At 35.6% G+C, this 13,425-nt stretch overlaps 1 protein-coding gene across 5 annotated transcripts in view; it reads right to left on the bottom strand.

Annotated features, from left to right (window-relative positions):
- LOC129247787 (protein O-mannosyl-transferase TMTC2) overlaps positions 1-13,425 on the bottom strand; it is a 251,280-nt gene that overhangs the window by 103,901 nt on the left and 133,954 nt on the right. For all 5 annotated transcript variants that reach the window (XM_054887093.1, XM_054887095.1, XM_054887097.1 and 2 more), the window contains one exon: positions 11,973-12,018. The gene's annotated coding sequence lies outside the window, so the exon portion shown is untranslated. The remainder of the gene's footprint in view (positions 1-11,972; positions 12,019-13,425) is intronic.

Below are 13,425 nucleotides of genomic sequence, written 5' to 3'. Positions count from 1 at the left end.
TCCCAATTTTGTTCAAGCGTATAACGTGCCATTTCGTAAATGTTAAACCTATAAGTAAATTATGAACACATTTGTATGTCATTTGTGTTACCATTTTTAAAAAAATAGGTGGTTCAAAAAGCAAACGCTGTATGGTCCACCCTGTATTTATGCCTCTTACAAACAAACTAAAAATGCTATAGTGCTAAAACCAAACTTTGAGACGAGTGTAGCAATATAAAAAATAATATCAATTGAAAGTCGAATTTGAAAATTCGTCCTATTTTTTGAACAGGTACGTACGGATGATAACATTTTTGGACCAGTCCGGAAGAAACGTGCGTGCTTGTTATGAAGTAGCGTTGAATAGTTGTAAAAGTGATTTTTATTCCAAATTTTCATTTGAATTTTTATATGTGTTGTACTTAAGGATTGAATTTTCACTGTATACTATTGTAATTTAAGTTTTTTTGTAATAATATGAATTGTTTTTGATTTACAAATATTTCTGTAGTATGGATTTTATTATTACTTCTTTTGCACAGTGTTTTGAGAGAATAGTAATCGTTTTTGTTGTGGCCCCATATCCCCAAATTTACCATATCTTACATGTATTTTTTACACGACTGCGTGCTCAGTCAAAGAGAATAAACGTCCATGAGTTGTAAGCTTTTAGCTGTAAAGAATTTAGCTTATAATACATTCACTTACAATACATAATACATTCACTTTATTAAAATTTTACTTATGAGGATAAAGGGTTAATGTGTGAAATTTCAAGACAGTAAGATCCAGCGCTCAATCCTACGCAAAGTGCATAGTCTTGCTTTTATCGATTATGGCGGATGTACTTAGGCGTGATAACTCACACTCCGCGTTCTGCTTATACTCCTAATAAAAAGTATGAACTTACGAAAAGCGTTTACAATAACCACTTTCGTTTCTAAAAGTTTTTCAATTTTGGCAATCGTAGTTGTTTTTCAATATTCAAAATGGTATCATGCCACAGCATTCCAAGCCCATTGTCATATCCATTTCCTAATCCAACTTGTTAAAAGTAACTACATGGGAATCCCCAGCATCATCAGCATCAGCCATAACGAATGTTGATGGCGTTTGACGCTCGCTTTGTGGCTGCCGGTGGAGTTGTTATTGTTATAGCCATTGTCGCTGTTTGTTGTGGCCCTTGTATCCGGCACAATCACTTTGCAGTGACAATTTATTCATTGCATTTATTTGCCCATTGTTTTGCTTTGTTTACTTTGCTTAAATGGCGGCGGCATCCGCAGAGATCTGAAAGCTACGCTTCAATCTCAAACTGATTCATTTTTCGGCGCTATGACATTGTATAATATTATAGCATTTTACGTATGTATATATGTACATAGTTCGCTAATGCGTGCTGTACGAATAGATGGATATGCGGTAACTTATAAATATGATAGCATGGGATAATGAAAATTTTGAAATGAATAATTATTTCTTTTAAAAGTCGGAGGGAGTAATTTGAAATATTAGGTTTAAGGCGTCGAGTGAGTTTTACAATGTGCGGAGCATTAACGAATAAAAGTGTGCTCCTATTCACAGTGGCACCAGTTTTCTCAAAGGGCACGTGTCGTCTGAGAAGCAAAATACTGATACATTTAGAAATGGCTGAGTTCCTAATTTCCAAACAACTTAAGTCTAAAGATTATTTCGTCGGTTGAAAAAAAGTTTAATCTCGAGGGATCTGATGATTTTCCTCATTACTGACATGACCTGCGAAGAGAACTTCGATATTTTCCTAAACAAATTTTTGCAGTAGATCAGTAATGATCTGGCGAGCTTTTTCTACTCATGGAATGACTCCTTTGGCTTTTATTGATACTCAAATAAACTCAAATACTATTGATACTAGAATGAGCGTTACTAGAAGCTTATTGAAGAACATCTTATCCTTGCCATTTCTGCTTTGCCAAACCTAGAGCTAACGGTTATGCAGGATAGTGTCACTTAAGTGAACAGCAACATCACCACCTTTTTCTATTAATTTCTTGGAATGCGTTTACAGAACTCTTTTTTCGCTTGTGGCTTTGCCCACTGTGCATGCTATTCCTGTCGTGTTTTAGACTTTTGTTTAAAAGAAGTTGTATTTACTCACAACCTACTTCTTGTGTATTCATTTTACATGTTTTTCAAAAGCTTGAACTCAGTAAGAATGCCGATTTTCTTACTTGTTTGAATACACTTTGTGAAAACTGTACTTCCATTATTTGGCACACTGTGTACAGTGAATGTTATTATTTTGTTATTGGCAGCAGTCAAGAGTACGCACAGCTTACGAAAAGTAGAAAACTCTATTAAATAACTGGCATATTGTCGAACATATTATTTTATCAACCTTCTCTTGTGCACAAGGGCTTTCGCTCGTTTCATCAGTCACCAGTCAACCACAAAAATATTTGTCAGCCAGCGGCCATATTGCTTTCTTGACAGATAATGTGAGCGAACAAATGCCCGTCAAGCGGACACTTTTATATTAAATTTTAGGCCATTGCATTGAATATATTCGTACTCAATTTTTTATTTGAGGGACTTTATGATTTTGTATCAGAGGCTATTTTATGGGAGGAGTCAAGATACAATGATTTTTAGTAGGTAGTTTCATGTAAAAATGTTTGACAAAAACCGTGTCTGTTGACAAACACGCAATGCTTCAACTATTACGAAATTGAACTTAGCGATTTTCACTCCTTATTTTGGGTATTTTTTAACTGGAGATGCGGTGAGTAATTGACTGTCTACCAGTTCACATCTTCTTACTGTGTCTTTATACTAACAAAGTGATAAAATTTTGTGTTGTTGTATAGTGCTATTTTAACTTTCATTTGTTTTATTTTACACCCAATACGTGAAGCTTAACTATACCTTCTACTCAAATATGAACGAGACGTTATCAATAAAACGGTCCGCGGATGACATATGGCAAAAATAAATTTTTTGTTTTTTGGCAGGAATGTTATAAGCTTACATGGCAAATTTCAGCGTGATATGTCACATAGTTTGTTTTCTGTGCTACTGTAAACAAGTCAAGCTCGAGTGTGTTCTTCGAATTTAACGATGGAAATTCAAGTTGAACAAAGAATTTGTTATTCCAACAAAATTTCGGCTTCAGACGCCTTAAAAATGTTGCAGACAACCTATGGGGACTCTGCTCTATCGCGTGCACGTATTTTCCAGTGGTACAAATCGTTCAAAGAGGGCCGTACATCAACCCAAAAAACCACGCCAAAGTCGCTCAAAAATTAAGGTTATGCTGATTGTTTTTTTCGATTACGAAGGTGTGGTGCACTCGGAGTTCCTTCCGCAAGGCCGATCGGTTAACGCTGAATATTATTTAGACGTTTTAAAGCGTTTGCGCGAGAACATTCGTCTTAAAAGGAAGGAATTGTGGGACAACAAGTCATGGTTCTTGCACAACGATAATGCACCAGCTCATACATCACGTCTTGTTCGCGATTATTTGAACAAAAATAATGTTAATATCGTTCCGCAAGCACCGTATTCGCCTGATATGGCTCCATGTGACTTTTTCCTGTTTCCCAAGCTCAAGTTGCCGATCCGTGGAAAACATTTTGATGAATTGAAGTCATAAAAGAGAATTCGAAGAACACACTCGAGCTTGACTTGTTTACAGTAGCACAGAAAACAAACTATGTGACATATCACGCTGAAATTTGCCACGTAAGCTTATAACAGCCCTACCAAAAAACAAAAAAATTATTTTTGCCATATGTCTTCCGCGGACCTTTTTATTGATAACGTCTCGTTCATATTTGAGCAGAAGTTATATTTCTGGTAGTGGAACAAAAGCAGAAGTACATATTCAAAAACAGCCTAAATAAAATCAGTTTCGATTGACAAAAGCATAAATATAGTTACTTTATTCTATTTCCTAATTTGAATTTAGAATTTTGTATCTTGTTGAAGACCACACATATTTGAATAAATATAATTTATTTTCGAGAATATCTTATTATTATTCACTTAATTACTCGAACTCTAATTTTTCAGAGTTTTTGCAATTTTAAAATTTTTAATATCAATGTACTCTCCGTCTAACACAAGGAGGAGGTTATGTTTGGAAAGAATGTGTAACAAAACAATGGGATATCACAAATTCTATCATTATTTTCCACCTTTGAATACTCAGTGTACCACCCTAATGTAGGAATAGAATGTAATAAGAAGATAAGCCAAGATAAATTTTCTGCCTCCTTGATATGGTGTCACACTCTAGAGCAAATGCTACGATAAAATACCTGTCGACATCTTTAAGCTGTCCCAAGCACAACAAACTGATTTTTATGTATTTAAAGATAAAGTCGACTTTATCCGTTTAGCCCCTCTCTAACTAAAGTGTGCTCTAACCCTAACCGCATTTTTGGTTTAATAAATGTCACTATGTGCTAAATGCTATATAAGTTTATGTATCATAGTTGTATGCAGACTAGATAATTCTTACAGTTTTGAAGGAGATAGGCATGCGTATCAAATTGTTGGTTTTTTATAAATCTCTTCAGCTAAATAATACTGCAATGTCGTTGAAACATATTAAGCTCAACTAATAACATAATATAAGTGTGCAAGTATGTATATGGAACATGTTAATTTATTCCCAACATTCTTAATTAACATGCCGAACATTGTGTTTTCACTTGTATCTAGCCAACAGCTATGTATCTATAGGCGTTCATGTTATATGTAGATACTTACACATACATATGTATACCTTAACTACTTTCATCCACACTTAGCACTTGTACGTGGCCGAGGATGTACACATGTGCATACATGTGCACAAGGAACACACAGATGAAACATTTAAATTGAGGCGTGGACAACAGAAATTACAAGACTTGTGCAAATATTCTTGTCTGATTACTCCAAATTACTACACATTTGCACTGCTATGAACACACTGACCTACGTACAAACTTTTATGAACATCCAATTTGTACTAACATGTATATGGGTGTGTATGTACAGATGTATCCCAGCATCGAATGGAATGCGTTCTGCATCGATGCCTTGGCTAAGATCAGTAGTAGTGTTTGCTTAAGCTCTCGATTCTTTTTCTATTAAAATGTACATTTCATTCTACATTGGCGGTAGAGAATAAAAGCTTCTACTGCATATATTATATTTATGCTCGGTTTTACAATAAAATTTCTGAGAATTATGTTTTTAGTTGAAAAATAAAGTTCTATACTAATTTTTATAAAGAATAAATTGAGTTAAAGAAAACAGATCCCAGTTTAGAATGAAAAGTCGAAAAAACTTATTTTATGAGAGGAACAGAGAAAAAGTAAGGAAGTGCTAAATTAGGCCCGAGTCGTAATTTATATAAATTTTAGTAAAATTTAATTTTGGCTGGCGGATCACCTATTTTTGTAGAGAACCGTATAACGAAAATGGCTTGGGTATAATTGTTTTTTATTTTGTTTCGCAAACAATTTTTTTTGGCAACGCTTTGGCGGCCGCCGTAGCCGAATGGACTGGTGCGTGATTACCATTCGCAATTCACAGAGTAAACGTAGGTTCGAGTCTCGGTGAAAGCAAAATTAATAAAAACATTTTTCTAATAGCGGTTGCCCCTCGGCAGGCAATGGCAAACCTCCGAGTGTATTCCTGCCATGAAAAAGCTCCTCATAAAAATATCTGCCGTTCGGAGTCGGCTTGAAACTGTAGGACCCTCCATTTGTGGAACAACATCAAAACGCACACCACAAATAGGAGGAGGAGCTCGGCCAAACACCTAACAGAAGTGTACGCGCCAATTATTTATTTTTTTTATGTTGACATTGCCCAGTTTTAGAATTAGTCTCACTTACTGCAATAAATATAGAAGAGAGGTGCATATTTGTAAATAAGGGCGTTACTATGAAATACACAGGATGACCAAATCAATTGGTATATAAGAAACGATATTTACTGTGTACGTCGTCTTTATATATGCTTCGGTTCTGAAAGTGTTCGATGCGGTACTAGCTGGTGGTAGCAGAGGAAGAGGAACGCCTCCTCTGCGTTGGAAATAACAGGGAGAGACCAGCCCTTCACTTGGTACGCTTTGCTAAACTCGGCCAAAACTGCGCAAACGATTAAGAAGAAGTCTTTATAAGAGAAAGAATGCATATAAAGAAGACTTTCCGTGCTATTTTCGTCTTTCTTAGATGCATAAGTACTATATCGTCCCCTTAGTATAACAATAGCCTATGTGCTCATAGGCTATTATTTTTTTATTGAATTTTTGGGTTCTCCATCGTCGATTTTATATGTGGTCAAAATTTTGTCAAATTCTAGTTCCACAAAGTGGGTCAAAACGTCAGTCAAAAAATAATAAATATTTACAGACATAAGGAGATTTGAGTGAGAGCTAATTTCGACAAAAAGTTTGAAACTCATTTTCTCAAAACATCAAAAAATGTATAGGCTATTTTAATACTAAGGGGACGATATATACTTTTTAAACAACTATTTACGAAATGAGCATTTTTACAAGGGTTGAAACCTTTTTGAATCTCCTGCTTAGAATCGGTCAACGGAACATGTTTCCTGTCGATGGCCCCTGTAGAAGCAGTAATATGAAAGTAACCAATATAATAAAGTTCACATACAACAAAAACTTACAAAATAGTAAATTATCAACTTTTTTAAAGCTCTTGAAAGCAGAATGTTTTTCCCGTTTTTTGAGCTCGCACTTGAAATGAGCTATTTATTTTTTGAAACAGAAAAACAAAAAAATTTCTACAATAAAATTAAAAATTTTCCTTTAATCTACAAAGTCGGCCGCACGTTTCAATTGCTTCCACTTTAATGACGCATAAAACAAACGAAAATGGAAATTTTCGAATGCTTGTGACAATGGTGCGGTGTTTTTAAGCAAAACAACTACGAACTACTGGAAAAATTTTTCAGTATTACCTGTGGCAAAACATGACGTCCAAAGTAATGCAAATAACGGGTGATTTTTTAGCTATTATCTTTTTAAACAGTTGGCTTAAACAGCTGACGCACGTTTCGAGTTTTGTTTCACTGTCAAACATCTTCAGTTTGGCCTATAATTTAACCATTAATCGTCCTATAAACGAACAACGTATGCAAATCATTGAATTTTATTTAAAAAATGTGTATTCTGTTAAGAAAGTTTATCACGCGCTTCTTCCATTTTATGGTCAGTTTAATCGACCCACTGAAGCGGCTATTCGAGCTGCTGTGACTAAATTTGGAACCAAATTTACATTATTGGACATCAAACCACCAACACGCTTACGTAGAGTGCGAACTGAAGAAAATATCGCAGCTGTATCGACCAGTGTTAATGATGACCATCAATTATCGATTCTCCGCCGTTCGCAGTAATTGGGCCTCTGTTACTCAACAACGTCGATAATTTTGCGAAAGGATTTAGGTGTGAAGCCTGGTGCAAAATACAGCTGGTGCAAGAACTGAAGCCGAACGATCTACCGCAACGCAGAATTTTTGGTGAATGGGCTCTTGGAAAGTTGGCCGAAGATCCATTTTTTATCGAAAAATTGTGTTCAACGACGAATCTCATTTTTGGATCAATGGGTACGTAAATAAGCAGAATTGTCGATTTTGGAGTGAAGATCAGCCAAAAGAATTGCAAGAGCTACCAATGTATCCAGAAAAGGTCACAGTTTGGTGCGGTTTGTGGGCTGGAGGTATCATTGGACCGTACTTCTTCAAAGAAGCTGCGAATCGTAACGTGACTGTGTATGGTGAGCGCTACCGTGAAATGATATCCAACTTTTTTTTGCCCAAAATGCAAGAGCTTGACTTGCATGACATGTGGTTTCAGCAAGATAGTGTCACATGCCACACAGCATGGGTAACAATGGACTTGTTGAGAGGTGAGTTCGGTGAACATTTTATTTCACGTTCGGGACCTGTCAATTGGCCGCACAGATCGTGCGATATAACGCCTTTAGATTATTTTTTGTGGAGCTATGTTAAAGCTCATGTCTATTTAGACAAGCCTGCTTCAATTAACGCATTAGAAGACAACATTAAAGCATTTATACGTGAGATACCGGGCGAAACATTGGAAAGAGTATGCCAAAGTTGGACTAAACGGATGGACCATTTGAAGCGCAGTCGCGATTAACATTTGCGTGAAATAATTTTCAAACATTAAATTATATGTACTAGACTGTACTATCGATTTAAATAAAAATTTCATGCATTTTTCTGAATTTTACGTGTGTTTTTTTGAAACACTTTCATATAGCTCTTAAAAAATCATAGCTTCTATAGCTCTTAGTAATGCGGCAAAAGGGCGCTATATTACTAGTTTATGTCATGATGATAGGCGTAGATATTTCTAGCATAATATTTTTGACAAAATGTGATGTCTGTAATCACTGAAAGTGATTAAGCATAGTACCAAGTTCACGTTTGTGGTGATGTTTGACATACAAATTTAATTGCCCTGATATATGCGTGGAATTTCATATGTATCTCACGGCACAGTAGTACTCAGTTCACGCGTGATAATACCGTGCAACATGCCAGTCACATTTTTCACACCTATTCGAATATAGATGCCCGTTAAATTCAGCCAAAACTAACAGTTCGTTTGCAAGTGAAGTGCCTGAATTCGAATACTACGATGATATGGCATTTTTAAGCGCAACGTCTTGGCAAAGAGTGTAAATAAATTTTCTTATATTTTTTTGTGGCAATTTATACAATATAGGTATGTAGCAGTTTGCGGCAAGCCAAATGCAAGTGCCTGCCGAAATTTCACGGCTCTGAAGTTAATATCATACTAACCATTACTGAAAAAATGATGTAGTATTTTATACATTGGAATTAATTCCATATGAGAAGCTGTTCATGTATGTTGCATATTGTGATGCTATTCCACTATTTTGGAATCGATTCTGGAGTTGATAGCGTTTTCATGCGATCATCGTTTCGTTGCTGGGAAAATATACTACAAATGCGGATGTACGTATGTCTTTGGGAAGCTGGTGTAGTGTGCGCAAACAAATGCAATGCGTGTACGTACTATTACAATCACTACTGCATAGTTGTGTGTGCATATGTATGTTTGTATGAACACATATGCGAGCAAGAATAATGGATGAGTCTTCATTTAGTTCGTGCTGCAGTGCGCACCGAACTGCCACAGAGTTATTGCTGCCATCGCCCGTTCGCTCTTCCGATGGCTGCGGCCGTAAACCGACCAGCGATAGATAGCAATTTATTTCAACACATGCCCAGTTATTTGGGTGAGTGTATGAGCAGGATATAAAAATCTCTGCATGCAACAATGCTAATGGACACATTTCCCTTATATGTACGAATCTGCTTGATGTACACATATGAATATACATATGCATTTCTACGTCAATCAGTTTCCAATATACATACATACATACTTATGTATGGGTATACTGTTTCACATATGGCCATTTTATATATGTATGTACCCTCCCACGCATCGTCGAATCTGCACGTGACGTGCCTACACAAAAAACAGCATTCGATCAGAATTACCAAGAGCATCAAATGAAATTAATTCTTATCATTGCCGACAGAGCCAACAACTTCTTATTAGCACACATACATACATACGTAGTATGTATATAATTTAATTATATCCGATAGCAATACTAACTTCGTTGCAACTAGCAAATTCAATTGACAAGCCTGCCATCCTCACAACTTCAACTATACATACATACGAGTATATTGGCTATAGTTTTTCTCGTCTAATACGTACTTTTTACACTGGTGACATAATTTTATAAATAAACAAATAAATGCTGCGACATCTTGTAACATTTTCATATAGCGCGGCTAATTGATATCAGTGAATTTTGTTTCCGTATAACAAAAAAGTAGATGTTTATTTAATAATTTTTTTAACAACAGCTGTATATTTTAATAAATTAACTATTTTTAGTCTCTATGTAAACAATAGCAAATATTTTATGTACCACTTCAAAAATTGCCCATTAAGACAATAGTACAAGAGATCTATTAAAACTTGCGAGTGCCATTCTAAGGCTGAATCCCAAACAACATTCATTAAACGCATGACTGGAGTATGACACGCAGGCCAGACATCAGGCGAGGGAATGGAGAGCTTCAAGTGAACCAAGATCAAAAACCCAAAGTCGATTCAACAAAGAAAAATTGCACACCACGAATTTTTGCAGAATGTCAGATAGTTTATAAGGACATTTATTTGGGCGTTAAGAGACGTTTACGTGAAGCAATTCGCCAAAAAAAAGGTTTTGTAGAAAACAACTATGGATTTTTCACCATGATAAAGCACCATCGCACAAGTCCATCACTATCTGTTTCATTATCAAATGAAAATTGCTTTTTAGTATCATTTTATAAAACTAGGTTAAATTGTACAAAGCTTCTCGTTAATCGTTAATACAGGAAAAGCAAAAAAAAATTATTCGTGTATTTTTTACACAGAACGAAACGAATATCATCCAATAGCCATCGAATTCATCTGATTGAATGAAAAACCCTTACGGGGAATGGGTTTTAACAACCAAAAGCAGGTAATGGAAAAATCGAAGGCGGTTCTGATGGCTGTACCGAAAATAGAGTTTAAAGAAATGTTTCAAGAGCTGTATCAAACGCTGGCATAAGTGCGTTGCAATTGATGGGGAACACTTTGAAGGCGATAATATCAATTTTGAGGAATAAAGTTGCATTTTGGTCTTGCGATAAGGTACACGAGTCGCTGAGTCTAAGATTAAGAATTAGCTCAAGCAAGCTGTGACAATATTATGACTCATGGCGATGTCCTTAGGTAGGTCCTTCCTACCTAATATGTCCTTAATAAAAATAACCGATACAATTTTTCTACGCATTCGGAATATTGCCAATGCCAACATAAAGCATCAGCTTTTATAATCAGGCATGCTATAAATCCAACGAGTGATTGGCATACCTAGGAAAGAACTTTTTCTTGTAGAACTATATTAGAATAGAAAGGATCCCAAATGAAGCAGCAATTCTTAAGATTCGAGTATATATATATTGGGGCTTACACCCTTTTTGGGTGTTTGGCCGAGCGTGCGTCTTGTTGTTGTTCCGCAAATGAAGAGACCTACAGTTTTTAAGCCGACTCCGAACGGCAGATAATTTTTTATGAAGAGCTTTTTCATGGCAGAATTCACTCGGAGGCTTGTCATTGCCTGCCGAGGGGCGACCGCTATTAGAAAAAACTTTTTCTTCATTTTGGTGTTTTTCGGAGATACAAACCTACATACTCCGAATGGTAGTTACGCATCAACCCATTCGGGTTAAAAAATTTTAACTCTTGAATGTGGAGAGGGTCAGGAATTTATTTGAATTCCTTGTTAGTAAGCCTCCATGATCGGCTAGATTTAAAGATTTAAAGTTTTAAACCAGTCTGTTAAAATATTTTTGATATTCTTAATATTGTGTAAGTAAAGGGAACTCAGAAAAATGTGTTTTCTTGTATCGAAAACAATTTGAAAACATATTCCATACTAACACAGTACATACCATAAGTATGCACCACTATTCATTAGCTTTTATTTTGCGATATATTTTTCTGCTTTACAGTGCAGCTACTCAATCCGATAGTAATTCTTTTCACTTTAAAAAAATTACAATTCATGATAAATCAACTCTGGCGCCATGCCGATTACATAACTACACTCGCAGCGATTATCGTCCCTCTATAGCTTTGAGTATGAAAGCACACATGACTGCCAGGAAATTACGTGTATAAATATTTTTTCATATTACGGTGGTATAGGCATTTTGAAGCGGCGAAATATGGAGAGAAATCAGTCTTATAGATTTCTGTGCAATGCTTTATGCGTCCTAAAAGCATGTGTTTTTTATATACAATACAAACTGCCTTATATGTTTTATTTATCAATAATGAAATTATTTCTGTGTTGCTATCCTTGTAGTGGTGTAATTACCTCTTGCTAGCTACGTACTGCTTGTCTTAATTTTTCGATGATTTACCTGCAAAGAAATAACAATCGATTAGATATTGCATGTATATGGGTTCAAATTAGGCATATGTGTGTATATGTACATGTGTGTGTATATGAAGGAACATTTATTCATATCTAATTATACTGATTCTATTGTAAATGGAGACCAAAAATCAATAATGGTAAACCTATATTAGTTTTAATATTTAGTTATCAACCTACCTAATATGGCCTAAAAACTGACTATTCTTTTTCTGACTACACTCCACACTATTCTTATGTGTGACTCAGTTTGTATGTGCATATTTGCTGGTACAATGTAGATATATGGGGAGTGTTTGACATTTATTGTGTGATGTATTGAATCGTATTCAAATGCCCAAACAATGCATTGACCAAATGTCAAGAATGCGCTGCCATTGCTGGCACAATGCAAATGTAAGTGATAAATTTGTGGCATGGCGCACGTCACTGACAGGCAAACATCTGACCATAACGTATGAGTAACTTGGCTAGGGGAAACGAAGGTTGACAGTGCCCTAAACTATGCGATAATTGGAGCAGTAAATGTGCGCCAACACTGGCTGCTCGGCCATCAAAAAGTGTCAGAAGCACACTAAATTGAATAGAGGACCTAAGTGTTCTGTGTTGTTGCAGGACAAGGAATTTATAAGTACACGGATAAATATAAGCATGTAAATGGGAAGCACTATTCATCAACAGGTAATTCAGCCAACAAATATGCCAATACGTTGTTGAGCTTGATTTTCGCCAGTACGCTAAGCACTGGTTGTTGTGAACATATTAATAAGCACTTAGGAAGGTATGTATGGATGTGTGTATATACATTTTCTCTTTACGGAATAGGACACTGCAATTATTTTGCCTCATCATAAACTGAAAGTTATACCCTTAAGCTAAAATAAAAAATTACAACAAATTGGGAGAATTAGTTTTTCGTATGGCATTGGAATTTATGGGGATCAATTAAAGTCGGAGTATCTCCCATATCACCAATACCCGAAGATCTAATAATTGTTTCTTCTGCCAACGTTATGTTTTGTTCAAAAATTGTATCACTTTAAGTTTTTGTAAAAAAGCCAGCTTTTTTTAATTGCTTCGAAATATAATCTGCTCCTACATCAAGTATGGGGAGTGAGCAACTCTTCAGTGCTGCAAGTCAGTTCTATGTATACCTGTAGTTGGTGAAAATGACGATATGCTAATGTGTTTACATTGTAATATAAAAATAATGAGCTGGGAGTATATATGTATATATATGTGACCTGGTCTATGAAAAGGTACTTTACGTGTCAAAAAATCATTTTTCACTTTTTTGTTGATTCGAATAGTATGTGAAAGGCTCTTTAAAATGGTGAAAACCAGAAAGTCATAATTCGTTTAAAAGTTTGTTAAAAGTAAAAAAAAAGAAAAG

Source organism: Anastrepha obliqua, chromosome 5 (genome assembly GCF_027943255.1).
Source record: "Anastrepha obliqua isolate idAnaObli1 chromosome 5, idAnaObli1_1.0, whole genome shotgun sequence".
NCBI classification, from domain to species: Eukaryota; Metazoa; Arthropoda; class Insecta; order Diptera; family Tephritidae; genus Anastrepha; species Anastrepha obliqua.
This window is presented reverse-complemented; position numbering and strand designations above follow the sequence as displayed.